Consider the following 22,500-nt stretch of genomic DNA (forward strand, 5'->3'; position numbering starts at 1 on the left):
GGAACGAGGGTTACCATACGTAACCGAAGACGTATTTATTGCGTTCTCATTTATTAATGACAGTTTTCCTGCGTTTCTTGTATTTGGATTTACAATACATTTCCATCCGTGTTTTCCTGATATGTGGTTTTAGCTCCTTCTCTCTCTCTCCTCTCTCTCTCTCTCTCTCACCTTCTTCTTCTTGGTGGGCTGGTCCATCTTGGCCTGCAGGAAGTCGATGAGTTTGGTCTGCCTGTGAGATGGTTCCCTCCATCTTCACTTTCTCGTGTGAGTAGACGGCCTGAGAAGAGATTAGGAGGAAGATCAGGAAGACACAGATGAGTTTGAGACGCAGGCTGCTCATTGACACTAATAGATAACTCAAAGATATGACTTCTATACACTTTTGGTCAAACTGCCCACTCCTAACAGCGTTAAATAATCGTGACTAAAATATTAACTGGGTTATGATTTCTTGCTTTAAATTCAAGCAGCCCTACTTCTGATTCGACCCAATCATATGAGTTTGGGGGCGGGGCTATCTTTTGACTGATTAAAGACAGGAGGAGGAGTGTTCAGGAAACCTGTTTGGAAATGATCATTATTTCTGCATTTGGGCTTTTTTATACTGATCCTGAAAACTGTAACGTTACATTGGTTTATGATTCTGAAACATATTGTGACAATTTTGAATAGTGAGATGGTTTCTTGAGGTGGTCAGCGAGACCACCTGTGTGTGTGTGTGCGTGTGTGTGTGCGTAAGTGAGTGAGTGAATGAGAGCGTGTAATTGAGTGTGTGTGTGTGTAAGTGAAGTGAACGAGTGTGTGTGTGTGCGTAAGTGAGTGAATGAGTGCGTATGAGTGTAATTGAGTGTGTGTGTGTGTGTATGTGTGGAAGTGAGGAAAATGAGTGTGTATGTGTGTGTGTAAGTGAGTGAATGAGTGTGTGTGAGTGTGAGTGAGTGTGTGTGTGTGTGTGTGTGTGTAAGTGAGTGAATGAGTGTGTGTGTGTGTGTGTGTGTGTATGTGTGGAAGTGAGAAAATGAGTGTGTATGTGTGTGTGTAAGTGAGTGAATGAGTGTGTGTGAGTGTGAGTGAGTGTGTGTGTGTGTGTGTGTAAGTGAGTGAATGAGTGTGTGTGAGTGTGAGTGAGTGTGTGTGTGTGTGTGTAAGTGAGTGTGTGTGAGTGTAAGTGAGTGAGTGTGTGTGTGTGTGTGTGTGTGTGCGTAAGTGAGTGTAAGTGAGTGAATGAGTGTGTGTGAGTGTAAGTAAATGAGTGTGTGTGTGTGTGTGTGTGTGTGTGTAAGTGAGTGAATGTGTGTGTATGTGTGTGTGTGTGTGTGTGTGTGTAAGTGAGTGAATGAGTGTGTGTGTGTGTGTGTGTGTAAGTGAGTGAATGAGTGTGTGTGTGTAAGTGAATGAGTGTGTGTGTGTGTGTGTGTGTGTGTGTGTGTGTGTGTGTAAGTGAATGAGTGTGTGTGTGTGTGTGTGTGTGATGACACCTGGATGTTCTCCAGCTGGTACTCGAGGTCGGTTCTCTCGGTCTTCAGCTGTGTGTGTGTGTGTGTGTGTGTTTGTGAGTGTGTGTGTGTGTGTGTGTGTGTGTGTGTGTGTGTGTGAGTGTGTTTGTGAGTGTGTGTGTGTGTGGTGTGTGTGTGTGTGTGTTGTGCTGACACCTGTATGTTCTCCAGCTGGTACTCGAGGTCGGTTCTCTCGGTCTTCAGCAGGTCGGTCTGGTCCAGTGCGTCCTGTAGTCCCTGTGTCAGTCTGAAGATGTGTGTCTTCTGCAGGTCCATCTGCTGCTGGAGCTTCCCTTGCTGACACACACACACACACACACACACACACACACACAGTCTCGTGTGATAACAGAAACCCCTCACGGTGTCAAAGACAGCTCTGTTGTCACTTTTATATTAGCTGACATTTTTAATATAGTTTTTGCTCTTTATATACAGTATATAGTGTCTGTAATTATCATGTGAGAGTATTTAAAGTCCATGCCGAAATAAATAAATTCATATTTATATTTTTTTTGCATTTATAATGCATGTAATATACGTGCATGCTTTTAATACTATTTGATGCAATTTTCAGATTTTATTTTCTAATATATTTTATTACATTATAATATGTAATGTTACATTACATTATATTGCAATTATAACTTGCGAACAATTAAAGTCCATGCATAAATAAATGAATGTTTGCATATATGTTTATTAGAGAGTAATTATTCTCCAGCTGTTCTCCACACAGACACACAAGTGTGTTCTTCACCTCTTCCATGAGTCTCTGTTTGAGTTCTCTCTCCGTCTCCAGCTTCTGCTGAAGGCTCCTCGCGTTCATCTCCAGCACGGCGTGCTTCTTCTCCAGGTCACTGAGCTGAACATAGCACCACATCATCAGCTGTAGCATGATTATTGATATTGCAGACGGAGTCCGCAGTCACTCACAGTATCAGACAGACTCTCAGCTTTCCGTCTCTGCTCTTTCAGCGCCTGCTGCAGAGCCACGATCTCAGCCTTGTGTTCACGGACGGCCTGCTCCACCGCCTGACGAGACTCTGAGCTGCGCTGGTCCGCTCGCAGCCTGAGGAACACAGCGGATGAGAACACATGCACCTACACATCTATCTCGTAAGCGTTCTGGAAGTAGAGAAGTGCCCTCCTGTGTGTTTGTGCACCTGTTCTGCTTCTCGTTGTCCAGCAGTCTCTGCATGTCTCTGGTCCTGCGCTCCGCCTGACTCTTCTCGTCCTCCAGAGCAGATCTCCAGTTCTCCCACTGTCTCTCCTTCTCCAGCAGCTCATCGTTCAGACTCTCCAGCTCCTCCACCTGCTCCTCCAGCATGCTGCACGTGGTCTTCAGAGTCTCGATGTTCTGCAAACACAACACCAGCAGCATCTGCCGCTCAGGACTTCTCATCTACAGTCACTTTATGAGCGTTTACCCATTGCTTTTTATCATTTATACACACTAACAAACTCTTCACGGCAAACCGTCAAAATAAAAGTCTGGTTAAACTTGAAGAAATTATGACTGACCAATATGTATGTGTACAGTAGAATGTACATTGTAATGTAATACTACTACTAATAAAATTATTATTAAAAAACGTTATTTTTAAGGAATAATCAAAAAAATTTCCAACACGTTGTTTGCTCAAAACATTTTAAAGGGTTTAATTTTCACTGGTTTACAAGAAAAATTTTATTGATCTTTTATGTCTCTATTTGATTACTGACAAAAAAAATTTTTTTTTTTTAATTCATAAAATAAAAGGTATTTCGTAAAAAAAATAAAAATAAAAAAATAAATACAAGGTATTTCATAGCACCCAAAAAAAAAAAAAAAAAAAAAAAAAAAAAAAATTATATATATATATATATATATATATATATATATATATATACATTAGTGCTGTCAATCGATTAAAAAAAATTAACTAATTAATCGCCACAATTTTTTAAAATTAATCGCGATTAATCGCGATTAATCGCAATTAAAAGACTGAAACTTTTTGGATATGTAAATGTAAAATGTAAATAATTAATGTAAACTCAAGACAAAGAAACTATTTAAATTCAAAATATGATTGTTTATTGGAATTTTTGTTTAACTTGTAACACAGATTTTCTCATGTAAACAACATACCTGCAATAAACCATCAATATCCTCCAAATTAACTGTTGGCTTGAAAGCCATATTTATTACAGAAATAAAAACACAGGCATGTAAGTACCATTTGAATTTCAAAACAATCAATGCCAATAAAAAACAAAATGATTTCCATGTTGAATTCTAAGTGGACTGCAAAAAAATTCCAAAGTATAGTCATTGCCAGTGCTTTCAGTGGGCCGGTACACACCAGTACTCAGTACCGCCACTTCCAAATATAGCTCTTGAGCGTACCGCCACCTCTCCGTGCACCCAGAACGTGCTTGTAGCGTACCGGTACGCTCATTTGGACATCTGTTTTAATCTTTTACCTGCACTGCCGATTTTCAGAGCGCCCTTCACAATGCGAGCTTCCTAATTCATCCCACCCAGAGCAGAAACTACATTACCCATTCACCCTTAAGTTATACAAGTGAATAGCGCATGTGTCGCTTTTCCCACTGTTAAGTGTCAACAACTCAACGTGGCCGGAGAAGGTGTGTGAAACTCGTTGTGAGTTATACTAAAGCAAAATCTTGAGTATTTATTGTCTGATAAACATTAAAAACTGTCTGCGGAGGTTGAGTCGTCCTGCAGCCCCCGCCGGCTGCTCATTGGCTGCAGCATCTTTTTTCTAAGTTCTAAAAAAATACCGTAGACGGCAAGGCACAAATTTAGATATTCATTTATCTAATTAATCTATAGCCTATGCACAAAGACAATATGATCTTTTTGTCCCCTTTTTGTTTTAAATCTTGATGAAGAGAGAGAGCGCAAGTTGCTGCAGCTGAGGAGGACAGTGATGCACGCGTACAGGAGTGATTGACAGTTCGCACTGTGTACAAAAAATACTCCGCTACACAATTATTTCGTTATTTTCGTTTAAGCTTATTAACGTTAGCGTTACAGAAAGGTCTGATTTACGCACTGTTACAGTCATTGTTTTTTTTTTTTTTTAAACAATGACATTTGAGTTCATGATTTTAATGTTGCTGTTTCTTGTGGCAGACTAAATGAAGAGTAATGTTTCTTGTGGCAGACTGAAGAGTAATCCGGCAGAGTTTTATACTGAAACTTTCAGTCTAAAAGTCCTTCCTTGGTCTTATCCATATTTCTTTGCACGTTGAACACACATAGGCCACAACTGGAAATAAAAAAAACTGCAACCGCGTAATTGCGTTATTTTTTTTTAACGCGTTAAATATTTCAAATTAATCGAATGCGTTAACGCGCTAATTTTGACAGCACTAATATATATATATATATTTGTTTGTTTGTTTTTTCTTTTTATAACATGATGCTAAAACGTACAAGTTTCACGATTTCAAGGCAAGCTTTTTGATTATTAAACTTTAATTTAACATAAGAAGAAAAGGAAAAAAAATGAACGTAAAACAATTAAATGGAATTTGGGGAAGGGGGGGGGGCATTTCATAGGTCCCCAAAATACATATATATATCTGTAACTTTTAGTAACTGGCTATTAAATTGTACAAGTTTCACTATTTCAAAACATAATTTCTTTTATTATTAAACTTTAATTTAACCACTAAATCAAAATGTTTTATTTTTTTTTCAAATGTATTTATTTTTATTTATTTATTTATTTTTGGACACTGTTTTAGTGGTTAAATTAAACTTTAATAATGCACACCATAAATGGAATTTAAAAACAATCGGAATTTGAAAAAAGAAAGAAAAAGGGATTTCACAGGACCCTATTTAACTGCTTTGAACTGTGTTGAATGGGAAGTAAACAGAGACGAACTAAAAGCAAGCAGAAACGGATGCAGCTCCTCTGCTGAAGAGCTGTGAGGGTAAAGGCTCTGGGTTCATCTGAAGAGGTTTGAGTGTCCAGATGAAGAGCAGACGTGTTTGCGCACCTGTTTCTGGTTGTTGAGGAGCATCTCTCGGTCGGCCACCTCTCTGCGCAGACGGTCCACGTCCTGACTGAGCTGCAGTCGCTCCTCGCTCTCCAGCGTCAGCTCGTCCAGCTGCTTGGACAGATAGAAGTTCTGCTGGTTCAGCTCGGCGTTCTCCTGGGTCAGCTGCGTCAGCTGCTCCTCCAGATCTGTGATCACCTGCATCAAACACACAACCACTCCTCATTCAGCACTCCTCCTCTCTATCTGCAGAGACCACCAGCTCCGTAACAACAGTTTGACAAGATTTCAACCACAATAGAGACTGAGATGTATACACCTAATTCAATCAATTCTATATTTATGTCTTATAAGACTTTAGATAATTACACTCGAGAGACACTGTTCATTCAAATATTTAGCCATTATTTAGTTATTTATAAACTGTATATACTTTTTTTTCAAGATTCATAAATACATATATATATATATACACACATTTCTGTAATAAAAAATTAATTAAATAAAAACAAACATTTATAAATTACAGTATATATTTAAATATTACACATACAAATATAAACATATATATATATGTGTATATATATATATATAAAATTATACATTATATATATAAACTAATATCTATCTATTTATATATATATATATATATATATATATATATAGAGAGAGAGAGAGAGAGAGAGAAACATTTAATAAAGATAATAATAGTAATATGTATATGTAAATATTTATATTTAAATATTACAGTATATATTTAAATACGCATACAAATATATAGTGTATATTTAAATATTATACATAAATATAATAATTTATCTTTATATATATATATATATATATATATATATATATATATATATATATATATATATATTAAATACATGTCTATACAATTATATCTAATAAAAAACAATACTACTAATAATAATATGTATGTTTAAATATTTAATAAATATTTATATTTATATATTTATAAATATTTATATTAAATATTACAGTAAATATTTAAATATGCATGCAAATATATAAGCATATTTAAAATAAAATTTAAATGTATTATACATATGTATATATAATTGATGCAACTATAAATGTAACTAAAAACGGAAAAATTATACAGAAAGCAACAGTGCCAAGAGCACTCAGTCTGTAAATATTAATATAGATGATCGATTTAAGACGACAAGCGTCAGAATGCAGAATGTGTGCATTTTTCACATTCATCACTCCTATGGAAAAATGAATACACTTTTTAAATGAAACAAATATATTCGATTGTAAAATGTATAGTTAATTTTTACATGACATCAAAATTCAATTTTAGAGATTCCGATTCACTATGATGACTTAGAAAAAGACATGGTTAAAAACATATGGTAAATAGATTTAGACTTCCTTTAATTAAATTAAAACCGCAAGCGAGACAGAGAAGACTGCAGATGGAGAGGTCTGTCCTGATCTGGGGTCAGTGATCGGGACTGTTTCTGCTCAATCCTGAAGCCTGAACCATCATATTCAACCCTCCAGAGCAGCGCAGGGCATTGTGGGAAATCATGGCATTGATAAGCACACACTTACCGAGCAGCTGTCCCTCAGTGCGTCAAACTTGCGCTGGATCTCATCTCTGTGGGCCTGCAGGAGGAGGACACACACGAGGTGAATGTGTATCATATTCAGCAATATCTGCTTCAAAACTATTAAACAGGATGTTTTTTCATTTTATTCATCGCTCCCACATGTAAATCTCGCTCAGTAGTCCTTCACAATAATATATCTACTGTAGTATAAATGGTAAAACTCTATTTATGCCATCGCTTCTCAAACTGGAGCTAGTGCAGTCGTGAGTTAATGAAAAACTAATAATTCATTAAAGGTGCAGTAGGGAACTTTTGTAAAAATATATTTTTTAACTATTTTTTAAACCTGTCATTATGTCCTGACAGTAGAATATGAGACAGATAATCTGTGAAAAATCAAGCTCCTCTGGCTCCTCCCAGTGTCCTATTGCCATTTGTAGAAAGTAATCCGCTCCCGGTAAGAAACAACCAATCAGAGCTGCGGTCCGTAACTTTGTTTGTGTTCAAAATGTAGAAAAATGTATATAATAAGCGAGTACACCATTTATCCATTTTCCAAACCGGGTTTTTGGCTTGTCCTGAATCACTAGGGTGCACCTATAATAAGTGTTTATATTCAGACTATTTTAGATTGCTTCGGGGACACCGCGGCGGAGTAACCCAGTACCTTTGTGATTCTTCATAGACATAAACAGAGAGAAGTAGTTCCGGCTACGATGTTCTTCCGCAAGACGCAAGCAGTTCTGTTTATTAACCGCTAGAGCGTCAAAAGTTCCCTACCGCAGCTTTAAACCATAAAAATATTACATTTATTTTTTAAAATATAAATATAAGGTATAATTCATAATAAATATAATATTGTGTAACTTTTATACAATGTATATATATTTATACAATAATTTGTTTTATTTTGTTTGAAACCCAGTATTATTTTAGGATAACTGATGTGCTATTAGAATTTTATAGTATTCATATTTTAGTTTTTTTAGTTTTTTTTTTTTTACATTTTAACTTTAGTTAAAGTTTATCATTTTGGTGTGTGTCTTCATTTTTTAAAATTAAAAATATATTAAAATATTGATTTTGATAAAATAAATGTTCCTTTTTAATTTCACTTGGTTTCGGAAATGTTTGTGTTTTCATTATCATATATATATATATATATATATACACAGACACACACATATACATATATTAGGGATGTCAACAATTAATCGATGATCGATTAAATGTCGATAAGATATGCAATCCATTAAAGCTATCGATGTCAAGTTAACCTATTTAATTTAATTGAGGGATCAAATTAATAAATTGAACGAATTCTTAATTCATGAAAAAATGGGATGCTTTAAGGAATTGATAATAAAATGGTAGTATTTCAAGAAAACATAGCCTATGTAAGTAATGTAATATAATATATATATAAACAAGTTCACGGAGGGGAAAGAATGACAACGTGCATTCTGTTTGTTTGCTTTATTTTACAAAAGCACAAATGTTCTGTTTTGTATTGTGTGCGCACAAATAAAAGTCAAAATTGTGTGGATTATATCTTACTCCAAAAAGGTTCCTTGTGCCTTGCACCCCTCCACCCCCCCAATATATTAATGTTTACATTCACATTCATATAATTTATATTGTAAATAAATATATTTAATATATAAACATTACCTTTTTATTAAATATATACATGCACGTGTGTGTATTTATATATATATATATACATAAATACAGACAGCACAGACTCATATATTATGTAAACAAAAACTTTATTTTGGATGCAATTAATCGCATTTATTAATATATTTGTGTGTGTGTATGTGTTTTTTATTTTAGAATAATATCCCTTACGCGCTCATGAACCATGAACATGCACATGAGATGTTAAATGAGTGAAATCTCAGGCGGTGTGTTTCAGCTCCTGGTGTGTGTGTGTGTGTGTCTGGTGTGTGTCTCACTCTCAGCGCTGTGATCTCCTCCTCAGCTTCGGCTGTGGTCTCCTCCAGCTCGGTCTTGGCCTGCTGTAGCTGACTCTCGAGCGCGTGTCTCGCCGCCTGCAGGCTGCTGATCTGAGACTCTCTCTCCTGCAGCGAGAGCGCTAGCTCCGTCACCTGACGCTTGATCTCCAGCTTCTGCTCCTCGTGCTCCAGACCCATCTCAAACACACACACACACACACCTCTGCTTTAACAACATCACTACCATACTCTCATGTCTTTCACAACACAAAACGCTTTCGAGTATAACACAAAATTTTATTTTAATAGCATGTTTGTAAGTCTTCTAGGATTGCATCTTCTAACAATCACACATTAAACAGTAATCCTCACAGTCGATGCTAGTGATGCGCCAATATTTGGCAATTTGTAATTGATTTCAACGAAGTGAGATCTTTTAGTCTGCGCTGTTTTCAGTTTGATGCATGAACAAATCTTCACTAAACATTATTTGCAGCGCAACTGCCTTGTACTGTGTGAAATGTAAAAATGTGTCATTCAAAAGGATGGAAATTGTGTATACAATTCAAATAAAAATATATAAATGTTGACACTTTTTAACGAGGATCGCAGTAGCCATCAATGTATGTTTAAATAAATCTAACGAAAACAAGTTTTATTACAGCAACTGTGTAAAAGTTTATATTGCAACAATTAATCAGAGTAGACACAATTATATAAAACCTTGTGACCCTGAAGTCTTGAGTTTCTGGGGTATATTTATAGCAATAGCCAAAAAAAAAAAAAAAAACATTGTAAGGGTTAAAATTATACATTTTTCTTTTATGCCAAAAATCAGTAGGATATCAAGTAAAGATCATGTTCCTTGAAGATATTTAGTAAATTTCCTATCGTAAACATATCAAAACTTAATTTTTAATTAGTAATATGCATTGCTCAGAACAACTTTAAAGATGATTTTCTCAATATTTAGATTTTTTTGCACCCTCAGATTCCAGATTTTCAAATAGTTGCATCTCAGCCAAATATTATCAGATCCTAATAAACCATAGATCACTGGAGAGATGACTTATTTATTATTAATCTCTCAACTGATCATGATTGGTCTTGTGTTGGAGGGTCACCTCTCTGAGTCTGCTCTCCAGCTCCAGGAGTCGGCTCTTCCTGCTCTGCTCCTGCTGGCTCATCTTCTCCATATGTTCCTCCAGTTTGGCATTCTGTGCTTCCAGTTTCCCCGCCTGAGACTCCAGGTAAAACTTCTGCTGCCGCAGCTCCGAGATCATCTCCTCCTGAGCTTTCCTGAGAAAGACACCAGCACACGCTGAGATCTACACACGAGATCTCTCAGATTTCGACGTCGACGAGTGTTCGACGTCTTGTTTTCCAGTAAAAGGAGTGAATTCGATTTCTCCTTCAATAAGCTCATTTCTGAAGCCTCCTGAGAATCATTGGTGCATCTCCTGGGTGGCGTTTCTCAGATTGTTTTTGTTTGGCTAAATTGCAGGCCCTTCTATTCCTCCGTCGCTCATTGCATCTAAAACACTTGATTTATAAGTTGAACGATGCAGCAGAGAAGCTCAGATTGAACATTTGTTACAAGCTAAATGCTTCCCCAGACTGCAGTTTGCAGATCTACAATAACAAGTGATTAAGTATCCTCTGGATGAACGCATATTTGGTCTAACATGACCTAAAACTACATGTAACCCAAGCTACTGACACCCAAAAATGGCATTTATTTCTTCCATAGATTTGCTCATATTTTTTAATGATAACAAATGTTTAAAAGACAGGACTACTTGGTATTGTTTTAACCAATTTAGGTTTAGGCTTTTCCTGAAACCATCAGCTTACATTATTTCAACTTATATTTTAATTCCAAGCGGAATTCAATGTGAAAAACCTATGAATCTGGAAGATTTGTTGGTTTCGAGTTCGTGTTTCATTTCTGATTCTGAAATGTTGCACAATTTATATTTACATTTAAATCAGTAGTTTCATCTACATTTTTAGCTTGATCATGCCAATGTGCAATGCTTGTCACTGTCTTATATTTTTGTAAGATTGCCAAACACTTCTGCACTTTAAATCAAATTTGTAATGTTGTGATTCTCGTCTTTTAACAATATTGCATATAATAAAGGAGACAAAAACGTACAGTGATAGTTCACCCAAAAAAAATTATTGGCTCATTAATTACTCTTCCTCAAGTCGTTCCAAACCCGTAAGAGCTTCACTCATCTTCAGAACACAAATAAAAATATTTTGGATGAAATCCGAGAGCTTTCTGACTCTGCATAGACAGCAATGCAACTGAAACCTTTTAAGGCCCAGAAAGGTAGTATGAACATTGTTAAAATATATCAACCTTTATGTAAAGAAGCTACGAGAATACTTTTTGTGCACAAAGAAAACAAACATTTCTTCACTGTGGTACTTTCCTGAACAAGCAGCAATGACTGGCAGAAGTGTTCATCTCATTAAAGAAACTATGACTAGAAAAAGTTTTTTCCCATGACTAAGACGAGACGACAATGTCAATAAACGATAACTGTGACCATAATCAACATGCAATATCAGTGACTATAAAAAATGAAACTGAAATGTTTTTTAAAAAAAAAGTAAAAACTATACCAAAATTGTATTTAAACTAAATTATATTTAAGACAAATTATGAATTAAATGTGTCCTTTTAATTAATGCTTGGACAAAATGCTGCGCATTTCTATGTGAGATTCTAATATACCTATAATAATATACTAATATAGCAATTGCATATTATTGCTCTTTTGTTGGTTTTGATCATTTCTATTGTCCTCATCTGTTAAGTCGCTTTGGATAAAAGACAATTTAAATAAAACATAGATGTAAATAACAAAACTAAACTGAAAATTTAAAACAAGACCCAAATCAAATAAGTAAAACTAATGAAATTAATCAAAATAAGGCTTTGTCTGTGCTCTTTCCATTTAAAATGAGAAGCAAACACTGCATTTCAATCATGATCCAAACAACGATGCTGCGTACATGCAACATCAGCAGTTTTTAATCTAAATTAGATTGTATAATTTAGAAATTTGAAACAAAAACAGAATGGTTTGACTTCAGTTTTGTGAAACTAAACATAAAAATATCAGCATGGAACAGAAACATCAGACGAGCTGAACGAGACGCAGATTCACTCTCGGCCAGCAGGTGGAGCTTAAAGCGTTTCCTTGGTTACCGCTGTAAACAAAGCAGCGCTGCACTTATGAACAGAAGTTATACAGTGTTTCCGTGGTTACCGCTGTAAACAAAGCAGCGCTGCACTTATGAACAGAAGTTATACAGTGTTTCCGTGGTTACCGATGTAAACAAAGCAGCGCTGCACTTATGAACAGAAGTTATACAGTGTTTCCGTGGTTACCGCTGTAAACAAAGCAGCGCTGCACTTATGAACAGAAGTTATACAGTGTTTCCGTGGTTACCGATGTAAACAAAGCAGCGCTGCACTTATGAACAGAAGTTATACAGTGTTTCCGTGGTTACCGATGTAAACAAAGAAGCGCTGCACTAATGAACTTCAGTGATACACTGTTTCCATGGTTACCGCTGTAAACAAAGCAGTGCTGCACTTTTGAACAGCAGTGATACAGTGTTTCCGTGGTTACCGCTGTAAACAAAGCAGCGCTGCACTGATGAACTTTAATATGGATCATACAGAGGCAAGATTAAAATAAAAAATACCATCAATTCTAAAGACAGTAGGTTTCCCTCAGACACACATTCATATAAACTCCTGCCCCTAAATGAATCACGATTTGTTTAGCATCTCAGCTGATTTGAATCGTCACATATTTAAATCGATTTTCAACCAGCTTGTGGTTAATCATCACATCACTAGTGATTGTGTTTGCTGAATAAATGCACTAACTCAACCTCTGTTGTTTTAATAGAGAAACATAATTGCATTATTATTCAGAACTACTATTAGGAAATGTACTGTTAAATTAAATTACATTTATGCATTTAGCAGTAGCTTTTACCCAAAGCTACTTACAGTGCATTCAGGCTAACAGTTTTTACCTAATTTGTGTTCCCGGGGAATCAAACCCACAACATTGCGCTTGATTTCATCAAAAATATCTTAATTGTGCTCTCAAGATGAACGAAGGTCTTACGGGTTTGGAACGACATGAGGGAGAGTAGTTAATGAACAAATGTAAATGTTTGGGTGATTTATAGTTGATTGAAATGAATTAAACTTATTCAAATAACCAGTCACATGTTTTTCTACTAATTACCCTTCAGGTTGTTTAACAAGTTTCACCAGAGATGAAGTTTCTCTAGTGGAGAGAGTGTTCCTCCAGCAAACACCGGTCGTGTTTCAGACTCTTACATGTTTTTCTGGGTGTAAATGCTGCTGTTGGCCGCCAGTTTATTGGCTTCAGAGAGTTCAGTGATCCGCTGCTCCAGACTCTTCATCTTATTGTCCATGGCCTTGATGGTCTGTAAAGAGAAACACACAAAGCACCCAGCATCAGGACGCAGAATTACTCAGATCTATTAGTCAAGAGCCACGAGCTAAGAACACAAATGAAATAGTGTACACTAGTGTTACTGTAAATATGAAACATTGTGAGTCTGCAATCAGCCAAAAGATCAAGTCTAACAACTGAACTTGATCAAGGGCAGAAAGGCTTGAAAATTATTAGAGTGAATCTAACAAAACATTCTCAGGTCCAAAATCTAATTATCATAATACAATATGCATCATTCACATAATATAATTTTTAAATCAGCATGTTTAAAACTAATACTACCATGATGTGCAAATACCATGAGTAATACGATTTTTTCATAATAGAAAATCGGTTCCATTGATGCGTTTTTTTTTTTTTTTTTGACAAAATATATCCTGAGAGCTTACATTTTAAAGTAGCTTAAAATCATTAAAGTTGTTCTGCTGGATCTCTAGTGAACACCACTAAACCTGAGACTCACACACACACACACACACACACACACGCACACTTCAGGAGTCGGAGTGTGATTTGAGATAAAGACGAGACACTACTCACAGCTTTCTGTTCACTGATGAGTTTGCATTTCTCTCGCGCCTCTTCTTCATGTTGAGCTCGTTTGTGCTCCAGACAGTCTTTATCAACCAGATCTGCTTTCATCTGAGCCTCCAGAACCTGCAGCACACACACACACACACACACACACACACACACACACACACACACACGATAATCATCATGTAACAGATCAGCAGGTATGTTCAGCTGCTGGGAAGTGATGGAAAAGATGCTTGCTTGATCAACTTTGATTTTAATATTAGTCTCACGAACATTATATGCATTGAAGTTTTGTTTTTATAGTAAAAAGTGCAAAGCATTTTGATTTACAGACTATTTATTTAAGAAATATGGGAAATGGTTATTAAAGGAACAATACATTTGATTATTGATATTATCTATACAATATTATTCAAAAGTCTGGAGTCTCTTCTGCTCAACAAGATTGTATTTATATGATTAAATTACTGTAAAAATTCAGAAATATTATTAGAATTTAAATCATCTGTTTTCTGTGTGAATCTGTGTTAAAGTGTAATTTATTTCTGTGATGCTCCGCTGTATTTTCAGTGTCACATGATCTTCAGAAATGATACATTTTATTTTACAGCATTTATTAGAAATATAAATATTTTGTAACATTATACATTTCTTTACTGTCACTTTCGATCAATTCAATGTGTCCTTGATGAATAAAACCATTCATTTCTTAAAAAAAAAAAAAGGTTAGTATCTAAATAAAAATGATGCTTAAAATATTTTTTATTTATTCAAAGTCATTTTAAGAGACAGAAAAGTTCCTTAAATTGAAATTGTTTATTAATGGTCGTTAACATTTTTAACAAGTTTACTGATGAGTGTCCTGAAAATAATTTATTTTAAAATAAATGCATAAAAAAAAAACTAATATACCCAAAAAAGTCCCAATCAATAAACACAACAGAAAAGTGCTTCAGTCTCATTATTACGAGCGTCTGTGCTCAACTCTACCTTGATCTTGTCTTCATAGAGTCGCTCTTTGTGGTCCAGATGGGCTTCCATCCTCTGAGCTGTAGCCTGAGTGTCCCGCAAGTTTTCCTCCAGCTCCTGAACACACACACACACACACACACACACTCACACAGTCAGGAAACAAGCAGATCCAAACACTTTCCAGCAGCAAAATCCCATCAGCAGGTGAAGAAATGAACTCGCTTTGAGAAGTTGTGTGCTGGTCGACGAGACAGAATTAAGGTGTGTGTTCTCCTCACTGAGAGGTGCAGAGGAGAGAGTGTGTGTGTGTGTGTGTGTGTGTGTGGCAGCAGATGGAACATCCTGTTAGTGTGTGTGTGTGTGTGTGTGTGTTCTGTAATGAGCTAATCTGTAGGAAACCTGGGATGACAATGCAAAGACAGACGTTAACAAGAGGCCTCTGTGTGTGTGTGTGTGTGTGTGTGTGTGTGTGTGTGTGTGTGTGTGTGTGTGTGTGTGTGTTAGAGGTCAGCTGGTTAAGGAGGCGTGTTAGTGCTTTAATCTTTGCTAGTCTGATCCGTCTCTCTCACCAGTATCTTCTCAGCCATCTGTTGGATCTGTTGGGATTTGGTCTGGATGTCATCCTTCAGTTTGTTCTCTCGACGCTCCACCATCTCCAGACGCTTCACTTGGTTCTCCAGAGTCTTCCTGCCCTCCTGAACACAGACACCAAACCCCTCAACTTCATATCACACACCAAAATAAATACAAAAAAAAAAAAAAATTATATATATATATATATATATATATATATATATATATATAATTGCATAATAATAAAAAAAATGCTAATTGCATTGCGAAAATTTAAAGACGATTAAACACATTCCAACCAAATTCCATTACTGTAATTCAAATATTGATTAAAGTAAAACTCATCATTTGCTGTAATATATACAACACTGATTCCAAAGTATTATTTTTTTTTTTAAGAAATTAATACTTTTATTAATTAAGGATGCATTAAATTGACTGTAAAGACATTTATAATGTTAGAAAAGATTTCTATTTTTAAATAAAGCTATTCTTTTGAACTTTTTTTTCAAATGTTTCTCTAGCAGTAAATCGTCATATTTTCATGATTTCTGAAGATCATGTGACACTGAAGACTGGAGGAATGATGCTGAAAATACAGCGGAGCATCACAGAAATAAATTACACTTTAACACAGATTCACACAGAAAACAGATGATTACATTAGAATAATATTTTTTTTTTAAATGCATTTTGATCAAATAAATGCAGCCTTGATGAGCAGAAGAGCCTTCTTTCAAAAACATAAAACGATAGACAATCCATTGAAAATAATAAATAAAAAGCATTTAAATTTTTGTATTTTATAATAAAACACAATTCAAATACCGTAGTTAACTAGTGAAATCTAATAAGAATCATTATTGAGAACTATATGACTATGTTTTTAAAAAAAGCTAATTATCCAGGCATTTTACAGTAATGGAAAACTATGAAGTTAATTTAATATCGTAATGGTGTGAACATAGATGCAGATGTGTTTCACTCGTCTAGTAGCTGATAGCAGTGTACAATAGACTCTCTCTTCTGTCAATCCCACAATGCACCAGTGGCCTGCGTCGGAGTGATGTCAGCACCTCGGTCTCTCGCAGGCGTCTGCGCAGCGTGTCGCTGGGGTCAGATTTGCTGCGCAGACGCTCCAGCTCTCGCTCCAGACGCTCTTTGGCCTGACGGATGTTCTGCAGCAGCTCCGTGGCTTCTGTGCTCGCCTTCACCGCCTGCAGGGTCAAAGGTCAAACACACGCAGAGCTCAAAGTGAGAATTTGTTGTGACCTTTAGATCCTCTAGAGTAGGGGAGCAGAGTCAAACACAGCACCTTTGAGAGTTTATCCTGCAGCTCCTGGATCTTCAGCTGCTGCTCGGCGTTTGTCTGTAACAGAAGTTCATCATGTCACTGTGAGGAGAGTGTAATCACCGCTCAGAGAGACATCACCGAGTACTGACCGAAGGATGCTCAAATACAAACATCAAGAGAGCAATCACACATTTATACGGAAGTTCTAAGCGGCCATCCATCATAATGTTTTTCCTTCGTTTTCTCGTCATCTCGACATAACGAAAGTTGTTTTCGATATAACGACTTAATTTTCTCATTATAACGTCTTAATTTTTTTGTTATCTCGACATAACGAAAGTTTGTTTTTTCTCGTTATAACGTCTACATTTTCTTGTTATCTCTACATAACGAAAGTTGTTTTCTCATTAAAATGAATTAATTTTCTCGTTATCTCTACATAACGAAAGTTGTTTTCTCGTTATAATGAATTAATTTTCTCGTTATCTCGACATAACGAAAGTCGTTTTCTCGTCATCTCTTCATACTGAAAGTTAGTTTTCTCGCTATAACGTCTTAATTTTCTCGTCATCTCGACATAACGAAAGTCGTTTTTTTGTTATAACGACTTAAATTTCTTGTTATCTTGACATAACGAAAGTTGTTTTCTCATTATAACGACTTCATTTTCTTGTTATAATGACTTAATTTTCTCGTTATATCGCTATAACAAAAGTAATATTCTTATTATAACGACTTAATTTTCTCGTTATATCAACATAACGAAAGTTGTTTCCTTGTTATAACAACTTCATTTTCTCATTATAACTTCATCTACAGCGATATCGTTGACTTGATTGCAAATAAATGCACAGACACTATTTAAACTGAACAGAGATGACATCACTGAATTCAATGATGAACTGCCTTTAACTATCATTTTGCATTATTGAGACACTGTTTTCCAAATGAATGTTGTTCAGTGCTTTGACGCAATGTATTTTGTTTAAAGCAGTATATAAATAAAGGTGATTGATTGATTGATAACAACATAACGAAAGTTGTTTTCTCTTTATAACGACTTTTCTCATTATATCGACATAAAGAAAGTCATTTTATCATTATAATGACTTAATTTTCTTGTTATCTCGACATAACGAAAGTTTGTTTTCTCATTATAACGACTTAATTTTCTTGTTATCTCGACAAAATTTTGTTTTCTCGTTTTATTTCAGTAGTTTCTTTGTCTATACCGTTTAGATAATTTTTTCTTCAGTTGTAGGTTATTTTAGCATCAAGATAAAGTAAAATAAAATTTTAAATATTGTTTTTAGCAATTAGTTTAAATAAAGATTATATCTATAACATTTTTCATTTCATATTTAATTTAAGGTAATATATACACATATAGTTAATAATAATTAGCGATGTTCCGATACCCTTTTTCTCTTCCCGATACCGATTTCGATACCTGGGCTCAGGGTTTCGGCCGATACCGAGTACTGATCCGATACCTGGGTGTGTATCTGTATATACAGCTGTATATACTACTAGCCCTGTGTAAATTGCTAGAATTATTTTACGGTGTGCTTCAGATGCCGATGCCAGAATTTGTTGTGGTATGGGTGATATTTCCAATACTAGTATCGGAATCGGAACAACTCTAATAATAATAATAATAATAATAATAATAATCCTCGTTCCAGTGCAAACTGGACACCTTCAAAATAAAATAAAATAATAATAAAAAATATATACAAAAATAAATAAATTAAATTAAATATAAAATAAAATAAAGATTCCGTGTTTCATCAGTGCATCGTATCGGATATGTTTTGCACTCATTAAGAGTAGAATCTTGAATTGAAAAAGTTATTATAGTTCTTTGTGAATCTACAGTTCATACAGCTCTGGAAAAAAAAACATTGGAAAAAAGGGTTCTTCAACAAATATGTTGAAGCTTTAAAAATATACAAATATTTGGCACTGCAACGTGTCAGTAAAACATGGTGCTTGACTGCTTAGTTTTAATAGATTTATTAAAAGCATTTATTCATGAAGAAGTGTCCTCTCAAAATGAAGCTACTTGACCAGCAAGAGATTTCACAGCATGAAGAGCACATCGAGGATGACTGACACACACACACACACACACACAAACAAACACGTCTGAGTAAATCAAACAAGGATTTAAACTCACTCCAGAAATGTCCAGGACTTCTTTAGATTACATTCTCTGGTTTTGCAGGCCCAGATATTACACACATCTCTGATATTTCCCAGTTTTGCATCACGCTGGGAGCAGCGCTGGTTTATTAACAATAATAACGGCGCACCTGTATGATCTTACAGTGACGCTCTCTATCAGAGATGAAGGAGCATCCCAGAGAAGAGGACGTTTAGCTGGATGAATCATTGAGTCTGAGCGCTCTCTGCTCAATTCTTCATTTGCAGGAACAGATTTCACATCTTTCATCTCAGTCACTCAGTGATCAGTACCTTCTCAAGTTTAGAGAGCAGCTCCTCCACATCTGCTTTCCCCTGCTCCTTCGCCTGAACACAACCAAAATATCAGAATCACATCAAAGGATCTATAAACCATTGTAAACCTTATAATAATATGTTTGTTTACACATGAGCCTGGTAGGAAATGTACTAAATATCTTCAAGGAACATGATCTTTACTTAAAACCCTAATGATTTTTGGCATAAAAGAAAAATCTATAATTTTGACCCATGCAATGTATTTTTGGCTATTGCTACAAATATTCCCCAGAGACATATTTTGTTATTTAAATGTTTTCATCAATGCACTTTTATTCTAACGAGTGGAAACTAGTCAGAATAAAGAGCGAGCAGATGTGCTCAAACCTTTGCCTGCTGGAGTAAGTGTATTATCGTAACTGTTCACACACACACACACACACACACACACCTTCTGGATCCTCTGCTGGTATTCGGCTGCTTTCCTCCTGAGCTCTTCGCTGGTCTGTCGTGACTCTCTCAGCTCGGTCTCGTACAGATCGCTCCGACGGCGAGCGGCAGACAGATCCTCCTCCAGCTGCCTGATGGTCACCTGCATCTCCTCCAGCTGAGCGTGGTACTCCTGACACACACACACACACACACACACACACACACCCGTTTGCTGAAGTCAGATTCATAAAACACATGATCTCAGTAACTCACAGAACATGTACTTCATGCAAACTTCATTTGAATCACACAAAATCACTACAAATAAAACCATAGCATTGTCTCAGAAATGTGTGAATATCACCACACATGAATGCAATAATCAGCCTGATATAAATGGGTTTTTATTTATGTATTTTTTTATTATTAAAATGTTTTATCCAAAATGTTTTATTCAAATTACAGCTCATTTTATACATTTTATTACATTTATTATTTAATTGTATTATTATTTCAGTTTCTTGCCAACATTTCTAGCTTGTTTTCTTATTTTTATCTATTTATTAAAGTTTTTTTTTTTAAATGTAATTAATTTTGCCTCATTTAATTTGAATTAATAACCTATTTTAATAGTTTTATGCAACAACAATAACCCTGGTTATTTTAAAATTATTTCTATATTATTTTTTATTAAAATCATTGATTACCTTTTTTACATTTTTAATTTATTTTTTCTTTTTTATAAATTGTTTTATTTTAAACTTACCAACAGTTCTATTTTTTTCCCTCATCGAATATTAATATTTTACTTTATTTTCACTTTATTTCAATGAACGATATGTTTTTAATAGTTTTCAGTAAAAATAATAACCTCATCATGACATGAGCAGTTATTTTAGAGTTATTTTAGCATTATTTATACACTAATATAGTTTTTTAAATCATTTACTTTTAGTTTTATAATTTTAGTTAATTTTAATCTTAGCTACATTTTATTATAAAATTGTATTATAATTTATTACATTTTTATTTAATTTAATTTTAATCTTTATTTTTTTAAATATTTTGTTTCAGTTTTATTACCATGTTTTTTTAATGATTTATATATATTTATTCACAATGTTTCAGTTCAACCAAAAGAAGCATCTTAGTTTGGACCCAATTAAAAACATTTAAGAGATAAATGATGTTCTAGTTGCCAATACTGATATCGATGCTTGTTCAGAAGATTCACATCAACTCATTTAAAGTGAACCCTAATGGAAAATATGACTATTACACGACAGTCTTCGGTGATTTACTGTGTCCATGAAATATCTAACAGCACTAGAGTCTCCAGAATGCATTAAACCACCACACTAAAAATTTTTAATTTAAATGTAAGATTTATGTTTCTGAATTGCATTTGGATTACACGGTTTTAAAACAAACAAACTTAATGTAAAACTTATTTTTTTTCAGTCACACATAAATGAAACTTAAGAAACAGGTCAGATTTCTGCACTCAGATAGTCATGGCATAGTTTATTATTAACTATTTTTTATAGTTAATAAAAAAATATAATAAAAAAAAAATCTTAATATTTATTATTAATCTAGCTGGTTTTATTTAAATAATCATATTCATTCAAATTGCTGAATCAGCTATTATTTGGTTTAAAACTATGAGCATGATTAGTTTTGTGGAACAATTTATACTTTATACTTTTGATCGAATAAATGCAGCCTAAATGAGCAGAATTTACTTCTTTAAAAAAAAAAAAAAAACTTTTACTTCAGATTAGTTTCTCTTCAATAAACTCCTAACTTGTAACTGAAGGTGAATTACTGTAGAAGTTATGTTTGAGTATTAGGTTGGGATAAGGGTTATGCATCATCATGTGCGTCATAAGCACTAATAATCAGCCAATAAGCATCAAGTTTAGTGACTAGTGTTGTTGACTAAAGTGAGGCGTTTGTTCACCTGCTCCTTGATCTCCTGGAGTTTGTTGCTCTGTTCTCTGATGTCATGGAGGAGCTGGAGAGCTTTATCATCTTCCTGTGACACTTCAACACGAGCCTGCTCCAGACTGCGCTTTAGACTCTACACACACACACACACACACACACACACAGAGAGATATGAAACCCAGTCAGTTTTGCTGTTCTTGATATAAAACGATAGATACGTCGTCCATCAGTAAAGTGTGAGCACACACACTTCGGAGGCATATATCATGGATAAGGATGCACAGTATCTCTGTGAATCACAAGTATGTTGAGGAAGCGCTCAGTAATGTTAGATACTCTGTCTGTAACTTCACTTTCTCTGTTGGTAGAAATGCCTCTTGTTTTATTGTTAGATGCATGAGTTTATCTACAGAGACACGAAAGTCGTATTATTGAAAGGGTTTCCATTCACTTTTTATTGCATAAAATATTTGCAAATTAAGTTTCCATCCAGTGTGTTTAAACAAAATCTTAATTTCTTAACTGAGCATCTTGGATGACAAGGGAGTGAGTACATTATCTGAAAACGGTTTGCTCTGGAATTGCTCCTTTATGAAAGAAATACAAAATTAATAAATGCAGTTTTAGGAAAATAAAATAAATTCTGATAAAACAAATACAATTCATTTTAGTCGTAATTAAATTTTTGTTTTACTTTTT

General features: G+C 34.8%; 1 pseudogene; it reads right to left on the reverse strand.

The window, feature by feature from the left end:
- Positions 1–22,500, reverse strand: part of LOC113087188 (citron Rho-interacting kinase-like) — a 32,614-nt pseudogene that overhangs the window by 6,758 nt on the left and 3,356 nt on the right.

This window comes from Carassius auratus, chromosome 5 (assembly GCF_003368295.1).
Source record: "Carassius auratus strain Wakin chromosome 5, ASM336829v1, whole genome shotgun sequence".
In the NCBI taxonomy this organism is placed as follows: domain Eukaryota; kingdom Metazoa; phylum Chordata; class Actinopteri; order Cypriniformes; family Cyprinidae; genus Carassius; species Carassius auratus.